This window comes from Enhydra lutris, unplaced genomic scaffold, assembly GCF_002288905.1.
Source record: "Enhydra lutris kenyoni isolate GAN:26980312 unplaced genomic scaffold, ASM228890v2 scaffoldscaffold2, whole genome shotgun sequence".
Taxonomy (NCBI): Eukaryota; Metazoa; Chordata; class Mammalia; order Carnivora; family Mustelidae; genus Enhydra; species Enhydra lutris.
In genome coordinates this window covers 68,443,078-68,452,778 of record NW_019154086.1, presented here as the reverse complement: position 1 = coordinate 68,452,778, position 9,701 = coordinate 68,443,078, and positions in this window count along the sequence as shown.

Genomic DNA, 9,701 nt, shown 5'->3' with positions numbered 1-9,701 from the left:
CTAGAACAAACCTCTTGCTTTCTTCTTCTTTCATGACATTTAAAAATGTTTAAATCTTTGTGTCAGACATCATGTAAAATATCCCACCATATCTATTTTTGTGATGTTTCCTCATGAATAGATTAGGTTAAATAATTCAGCCATCACAAGTGTGTTGTTTTAAGGTGAGGCCTATGACATTAGCTTGCCTTGTTAACTGAAGCCATTTACTGATTACTTCATTAAGGTAGTATCATCACCATCTGCTCTACGATAAAGATAACATATTTCCTTCCTATGAAAATCTAATCTGTAGGGTGGTACCTGGATACCATGTGAATTTCTTGTTCCCTAATAATATTTCATCAACAGTTTTAGCATCCAATGACAATAATTTTTTGAATCAATTATTATCATTGGAAGCATAAAACTGGTGATTGTTTTTCCCCAAGTGTTCTCTGGCTGCATTCTGAGAAATGAGAATTTACAAAAAAATTTTGAACAGTTTTGGATTTATAGAAAATAATATAGTATAGAGAATTCCCATATCTGACATACCCATTTTCCTATGTCATTACTATCCTACATTGGTATGGTACTTTTGTTATAATTAGTGAGCCAATATTGATACATTGTGATGAAGTGAAATTCATACTTGATTCATATTTGCATAGTTTAATCTAGTGTCCTTCCATCCAGAATCCCATTCAGCACATCAGTTTAAATTTAGTCACCACGTTCCTTTAGTCATCAGGTGTCTGCAATATCTTTTCAACATTCCTTAAGTCCTTGGTAAGTTTTGAGAAGTTCTTATCAGATATTTTGTAGAATGTCCCTCAACTGGGATCCTTCTGATGTTTTTCTCATGATTAGATCGGGGGGATAGCTTTTGAAAAAAAAGGCCCCAGAGGTAAATCACCATTTTCATTACATCCTGTCAGTGGCAACTACTGTCCTCATCACTTGTAACTCTTGATGTTGACCTTGACCACCTGGTTGAGGTAGTGTTGTTAGGTTCCTCTGCAGTGAAGCTGCTTTTCCTCCACCCTCTCTTACTGTGTTCTATGTAAGAAAGTAACTATCCACAGTCCACACTTACAGAGAGGAAAGAAATGGACCCTGGGGCAAAGTATCTATATAAACTGGAATTCTTCTGCATGGAAGATTTATCTAGTCACCTCACTTATTTATATTTTCCATCCTCTATTTACATAAGTATGGGATCATGGATATTTATTTTATACTTTCATAAAATTACACAGTACTTTATTAATTTTGCTGCTCAAATCATAGGAGCTTTGGCCACAGGGAGCTGTTTCCATTGGCTCCTTTGTCCATTTGACATACATGCATCATTGTGTATGCAGGGTGGGTTTGTGTTTGTTTGTTGTTAAGCTTTGGTGTTTTGTTGTTGTTGTTGTTTTCTGGCATTCCAAGGTGTCCCAGGCTCATCCTGCATATTTACTTCCTGCCCTAGTCAGTGAACCAGCTATTTTTCCAAGTAGATCTAATTCCTTTGTCTGCAAAATGATATTAAGAAACAAAATCTTGGGGTGAGGAGTCAAGGTGGCTGAGGAGTAGCAGGCTGAGATGACATCAGGTAGCAGGACATCAGCTAAATAGTTTATCAAAACATTCCAAACACCTACAAATCCAAGAGGAGATCAAAGAAGAGCAGCAATTGTAGAAAGAGGAAATTAACCACTTTTTGAAAGGTAGGACCTGCGGAGAAGTGAATCCAAAGCAACAGGAAGATAGACCTCAGTGGGATGGGTTGGCTTCTTGCAAGTGCTGGAGCAACGGAGCACAAAATCAGAACTTTTTAAAGTGTGCCCCACTGAGGGGCATAGCTCCAGAGGCTAAGCCGGGGTGAAGCCCATGTGGGTACAGCATGGTCTCAGGTCCCGCAGGTTCACAGAAGGATCAGGGGTGTTTGAATGTCTCAGAGCTCACAGGTATTAGAGTGGGGAAGCTGGCTACAGAGGTGGAGTTGAGGAGTGAGCTCTCAACTCAGGGGTACCTAAAACTGTGATCCGTGGCACAGTCAGGCCACTGTTCTTTGAGAAGGGACCCACAAGATCCTGGGAGTCGCCCCGGAAGAGTGCAGGAATCTGCTGGGTTTGAGACTCCAGGCAGGGCTGTGTGACAGAGAAAGAGATGTCTGGTCATAGGCTGGGTGAGCTTGGAGCATGGCTGGATGCCAGGGAGACAGGAATGATTGAGGGCTTTTCTCTGAGGGCGCACTGAGAAGTAGGGCCTGAGCTCTCAGCTCCTCCAGGCCAGAGATTGGGAGGCCGCCATTTTCATTAACCATCCTCTGGAACTCTAAGGAAAATGTTCAGGGAACAAAAGCTCCCCAAAGCGAACCCAAGCAGTTTACTTAGCCCGGTCCCTGGTAATGGCAGTGCAATTCCGCATCTGGCAAAGGCACTTGAGAATCACTACAACAGTCCCCTCCCCTAGAAGATCAGCAAGAAATCCAGCCAAGACTAAGTTCACTTACCAAGAACAGTGGAATTCCAGAGGAGGAGAAAGCAAAGCACAGAATTCATGGCTTTCTCCCATGATTCCTTAGTCTTTCAAAGTTAATTAATGCTTTAAATTTTATTTTTCTTTCTTAAGCTAATATTTTTTAACTTTTACTCTTTCCTCTTTTAAAGTTTTTTCACTAGTTTATCTTAACAATACCTTTCATAAAAATATTTTTTGAACCTTCATTTTTATAGTCATATTTTATCCTTCATTGTATCTAACTTTATATTTTGTATACACATAGGGTTTTTTCTTCTAAAAATTTGGGATAGAACTTCTTCTAATAGATCAATATATACCTTAAAAAAAAAAAAACAAAATCAAAAACAAACAAACAAAAAAACACAGGACTTTGTTCCAGTCTCCAACCTGAGCAAATTCTCTCCACTTTCTTTTTCTTTATCCTCCCAACTAACTTATCAACTCCTTTTTTGGAAATATTTTTTGAAAATTTTCATCTTTATAGTCATATTCTATCCCTTCATCGTGTTTACCATATATATACACATATTTTCATTCTTTAAAATTTTGGGAGGTAGTTTCTTTTATGAGACCAAAATTCTCCCAAATTTATTTGTGTGACTCTGTTCTATTCACCAGTCTAATATATATATTTTCTTCTTTATACTTCTTCTTTCTTTTCCTTTTTTACATTTTTTTCCTGAACTTCTTTTTACCCCCTTTTTCCCCCCTTGATTTGGGTCTCTTCTGATTTAGTTAAAGTATATTTTCCTGGGGTCTTTGCCACCCTTTTAGTATTTTATTTGCTTCTTTCCATATTCTTATCTACATAAAATGACAAGGCAGAAAAACTCACCACATACACACAAACAAAAAGAACAAGAGGCTGTACCAAGGGCTAGGGATGCAATCATTATGGACATTGGTAATATGTCAGGTCTAGAGTTCAGAATGACAATTCTCAAGGTGCTAACTGGGCTTGAAAAAGGCATGGAAGACATTAAAGAAACCCTGTCTGGAAAATAAAAGCCCTTTCTGGAGAAATAAAAGAACTAAACTCTAACCAAGATGAAATGAAAAAAGCTATTAATGAGGTAAAATAAAAATGGAGGCTCTTACTGCTAGGATAAATGAGGCAACAGAGAGAATTACTGATATAGAAGACCAGATGACAGAGAATAAAGAAGCTGAGCAAAAGAGAGACAAACAACTACTGGACCACGAGGGGAGAATTTGAGAGATAAGTGATAACATAAGATGAAACAACATTAGAATAATTGGGATTCCAGAAGAAGAAGAAAGAGAGAGGAGAGCAGATGGTATATTGGAGAGAATTATTGTAGAGAATTTCCCTAATATGGCAAAGGAAGCAAGCATCAAAATCCAGACGGCTCAGAGAACCCCCCACAAAATCAATAAGAATAGGTCCACACACCCTCATCTCATAGTAAAATTTACAAGTCATAGTGACAAAGAGAAAAACCTGAAAGCAGCCTGGGACAAGAAGGCTGTAACATACAATGGTAAAATTATTAGATTAGCAGCAGATTACCCACAGGGATCCTCTAAGCAAAGAGAGCCTAAAAGTAGTAGATCAGAAAGGAACAGAGACAATATACAGTAATAGTCACCTTACAGGCAATACAAGGCACTAAATTCATATCTCTCAATAGTTACCCTGAATGTAAATGGGCTCAATGCCCCAATCAAAACACACAGGGTAGCAGAATGGATAAATGGGTAAAATGGATAAAAAAAAAAAACACCATCAATATGCTGTCTACAAGAAACTCATTTTAGACCCAAAGACTCACCAGATTTAAAGTGAGGAGGTGGAAAACAATTTACCATGCTAATGGACATCAAAAGAAAGCTGGGGTGGCAATCCTTATATCTGATCAATTAGATTTTAAGCCAAAGACTCTAATAAGAGATGAGGAAGGACATTATATCATACTCAAAGGGTCTGTCCAACAAGAAGATCTAACAATTTTAAATATCTATGCCCCTAACATGGGAGCAGCCAACTATATAAACCAATTAATAACAAAATCAAAGAAACACACTGACAATAATACAATAATAGTAGCGCCTTTAACACTCCCCTCACTGAAATGGACAGATCATCCAGGCAAATGATCAACAAGGAAATAAAGGACTTAAATGACACACTGGACCAGATGGACATCATAGATCTGCTCAGAACATTCCATCCCAAAGCAACAGAATACACATTCTTCTCTAGTGCACATGGAATATTCTCCAGGATAGATCACATCCTGATCATAAATTAGGTCTCAACCGGTATCAAAAGATTGGGATGATTCCTGCATATTTTCAGACCACAATGCTCTGAAGCTAGAATTCAATCACAAAGGAAATTTGGAAAGAACCCATATATGGAGTTCCTTCCAATATGGAGACTAAACAGACTAAAGAATGAATGCATCAAACAGAAAATTAAAGAATAATTGAAAAAATTCATGGAAACAAATGATAATGAAAACACAACAGCTCAAAATATGTGGGACACAGCAAAGGCAATCCTGAGAGGAAAATATATAGTGACAAAGGCCTTTCTCAAGAAACAAGAAAGGTCTCAAATACACAACCTAACCCTACACCTAAAGGAGCAGGAGAAAGAACAACAAAGAAAGCCTAAATCCAGCAGGAGAAGAGAAATAATAAAGATCAGAGCAGAAATCAATGAATTAGAAACCCAAAAAAACAATAGAACAAATTAAAAAAACTAGGAGCTGGTTCTTTGAGAGTATTAATAAGACCGATAAACCCCTTGCCAGATTTATCAAAAAGAAAAGAGAAAGGACCCAAATAAATAAAATTGTGAATGAAAGGGGAGAGATCAAAACCAACAGCAATGAAATACACACAATTATAAGAACATATTATGAGCAACTCTATGCCAGCCAATTTGACAATATGGAAGAAATGGATGCATTCCTAGAGACACATAAACTACCACAACTGAACCAGGAAGAAATAGAAACCATAACCAGTAAGACCCATAACCAGTAAGGAGATTGAAACAGTTATCAATAATCTCCCAAAAAACAAGAGCCCAGGGCCAGACAGCTTCTCAGGGGAATTCTATGAAACATCTAAAGAAGAATTAATTCCTATTCTTCTGATAATGTTCCAAAAAATAGAAATGGAAGGAAAACTTCCAAACTCATTTTATAAAGCCAGCATTACCTTGATCCCCAAACCAGACAAAGTTCCCATTAAAAAGATAATTACAGACCAATATCCTTGATGAACAAAATGGGAAAATTTTCACCAAAATACTAACCAATAGGATCTAACAGTACATTAAAGGATTATTCACCACAACCAAGTGGGATTTATTCCAGGGCTGCAAGATGGTTCAACATCCACAAATCAATCAATGTGATACACCACATTAATAAAAGAAAGAATTAATAAAAGAAAGAATAAGAACCATATGATCCTCTCAATAGATGCTGAAAAAACATTTGACAAAGTACAGCATCCCTTCCTGATCAAAACTCTTCAAAGTGTAGGGATAGAGGGTACATACCTCAATATCATCAAAGCCATCTATGGAAAACCCATCGCAAATATCATTCTCAATGGAGAAAAACTGAGAGCTTTTCTGCTAAGGTCAGGAATATGGCAGGGATGTCCATTATCTCCACTGCTATTCAACATAGGACTAGAAGTCCTAGCCTCAGCAATCAGACAACAAAAAGAAATTAAAGGCATCCAAATCGGCAGAGAAGAAGTCAAACTATCACTCTTTGCAGATGATATGATACTATATATGGAAAACCCGAAAGACTCTACTCCAAATCTACTAGAACTTGTACAGGAATTCAGTAAAGTGTCAGGATATAAAATCAATGCACAGAAATCAGTTGCATTTCTTTACAGTACAGAAGAAAGAGAAATTAAGGAGTCAATCCCATTTATAATTGCCCTTAAAACCATAAGATACCAAGGAATAAACCTCACCAAAGAGGCAAAGAATCTATACTCAGAAAACTATAAAGTACTCATGAAAGAAATTGAGGAAGACACAAAGAAATGAAAAAATGTTCCATGCTCCTGGATTGGAAGAAGAAATATTGTGAAAATGTGTAAGCTACCTAAAACAATGTACACATTTAATGCAATCCCTATCAAAATCCCATCCTTTTTTTTTTTCAAAGAAATGGAACAAATAATCCTAAAATTTATATGGAACTAGAAAAAAACCTCAATTAGCCAAAGGAATATTGAAAAAGAAAGCCAAAGTCGGTGGCATCACAATTCCAGACTTCACGCTCTATTACAAAGCTGTCATCATCAAGAAAGTATGGTACTGGCACAAAAATAGACACATAGATCAATGAAACAGAATAGAGAGCCCAGAAATAGACCCTCAATTCTATGGGATCATGACCCGAGCTGAAGGCAGACACTTAACTGACTGAGCCACCCAGGCACCAAATCCATTCTCTTATTTTGGTATTCCAGATGCTCCACAGTCAACCTGTGTCTTATCTATCTCTTTCTTTTCTCCTCCTACATCAGGGCATTTGGCCATGTGCATTCCTTCACAGCCCTATTGGCAGTTGCTTCAACTAATTGACTTTCAATGTTTCCCTCAACTAAAACTCCTTCTTTCTTTCCTTCCATCTCAGTACTACTCATCGTTGAACTCAAATCAGATCTCCATGAGGACTTTTCTAGGTCCTTCAAATAGAATTGATTCTTTCCTTTCCTGATTTACATGATACTTTACTGCTTTTATAATGCATTCACTTCCATATCACGTGTGACTCATATGTGTCTTGATTGTAAAAATCTTGACTGCATATTAAGTCACCAATCATGTCATGCATCTTTCTGAGAAACTGACTACAAACTGAGCTGGATCCTGCTGCATTAACTGCTAACATTACCATTCTGTTTATCTTTTATCAAGTACTTTCTATATGCAGGGTATTGAAAAAGACAATGGAGAGTGTGTGCACAGGATGTAAGACCGATGGGGATAATTTCCTAGTTTTTATATATGGCTGCTGACAATAAGTTCATCCTCTCATAGGGAGAAAGAAAGGCACATACATTACTAACCAGTGTGCAATTTAGCCTATAGTATATAAGAAGTGTAAACAAGTTGTGTAAAAATATAGTGAGGGAAGTGAATAGTGACCAGGATGAAGAAAGAAATGTTCCCCAGTGGAAGTATAATTTCAGATAACTTTATAAGATATGCAAGGTAAGAATTGGGGAAGAACATGAGGAAAAGCAGTAGACTGAGGAAAACATGTATAAAGGCCTGGAGTCTTAAAAGAGACAGACCAAATTAAAAAAAAAATGGATAGTAAGCTAAAAAGCCTCAAGTTTATTCATACATGATACAAGGAGACAAAACAGGTAACATAAAAGGAATAGGAAAAGAGATTGGAAAATGTCCTGTTTGATTCCTTCGCATATTTTCTCTGCTTTACCAATTCATTAAAACCTCTCTCCAAGGCCACAACTAAATTTAAATGCCAAAAGTAAAGAATATTTAATTGTTTTCCTAAACAAGTGTAGTGATTGGTACTATTAAAGTACTCTCTGGCTTTTTATGATAACCCTCTCTGCTTCTATCTTCTTGATAGCTGCATCTCAGTATTTCACACTAGTTCATGTTTCACTCTTTGCCCCTAATGATGCTTCCTTCTGATTGTTCCTTGACCTTCCTCTATTTTTATTCTAGAGTTTTCCCCATATTATCTTGTCTACTCTCTGTTTTCAACTATCTTTCATCTACTGATGGCTTCATTAGAGAAGATATTTCAAACTATTTTGGTGTACATTTATGTTTTTTTCATTAACATATAATGTATTATTTGCCCTAGGGGTACAGTTCTATGAATCATCAGGCTTACACATTTCAGAAAACTCACCACAGCACAGACCCTCCTGAATGTCCATAACCCAGTCACTCTATTCCTCAATTTCCACACTCAGCAACCCTCCATTTGTTTTGTGAGATTAAGGGTAAGAGTCTCTTATAGTTTTTCTCCCTCCTGATCCCATCTGGTTTCATTTTTTCCCTCCCTACCCCCCACGACCTGTGCCCTGCCTCTCAAATTCCTCATGTCAGAGAGATCATATGATAATTGTCTTTCTCTGATTGACTTGTTTCCCTTTGCATAATACCCTCTAGTTCCATCCAGGTCATTGCAAATGGCAAGATTTCAATTTTTGATATTGTATAGTATTCTATTGTATACATATACCACATCTTCTTTATCCATTCATCTGTTCATGGACATTTAGGTTCTTTCCATAGTTTGACTATTGATGACATTGCAGCTGTAAACGTTTGGGTGCATGTGCCCCTTTGGGTCCCCACATTTGTATCAAAAGGTACAAATAAAGGGCCCTTGGTTGGCTCAGTTGGTTAACCCGTGGTTTGGGCTTCAGTCATGAACCAAATGTCCTGAGATCTAGTAATTTGTCAGGTTCCCTGCTCAGGGGGGAGTCTGCTTCATGCTCTCCTTCTGCCCCTCACCCCTACTCATGCTTTCTGTCAAAAAAACTTTAAAAAGTCATTTAAAAACATCAACAAATAGCAACCTAAGCATATTTAAAAGTTCAAACGTGTCTAACCAAAGGACAGATAAAGGACATGAAAGTGGTGTGAGAATTGATATTTCTTCATTAAAAACTGTGAAGTTTTATGGGGATAAAGTGATCTTGAATAAGTAGATGAGATATTTAATGAATACTTATAATTAAGAGCAAGGATGAGCTGCCCAATATGCCACAGTTTGTAAGTGACAGAACGTAGGTTGAGATGCAGGGAAAGGTTGGGAGAACTAGAGCAGAGTAAAAACCAGTCAGTAAGCTAGGCTAGAGGGGGAATTTTTCAAGTTCCTGAAAAATTTCTGAAAAAGCCATAGCGTAGGTCGACTTCTGAATGGCAGTATGCGAAGTTCCATGGCTCAGTTCCCAACAGAACAGTATCAATGGTGACAATTTTATGTTAAAAAACATGATTTAAAAATCTTTGGGAAGTGAAGGCGACAGTGCTAGTGCTCTGGCTGGTTCCCAACCCGGAGGCGGTGCTGCCACAGGACCGCACGACAGGGGCCAGGGCACCAGAGGGTGGTGAGGACTGGCTCAGGGTCCCCCATGGGCCTGGGGCTCCTAGGATGAGCTGGTGGGCGCATACACCCATGTATAAGGAGGAGGTAGAAGAGAGCAGC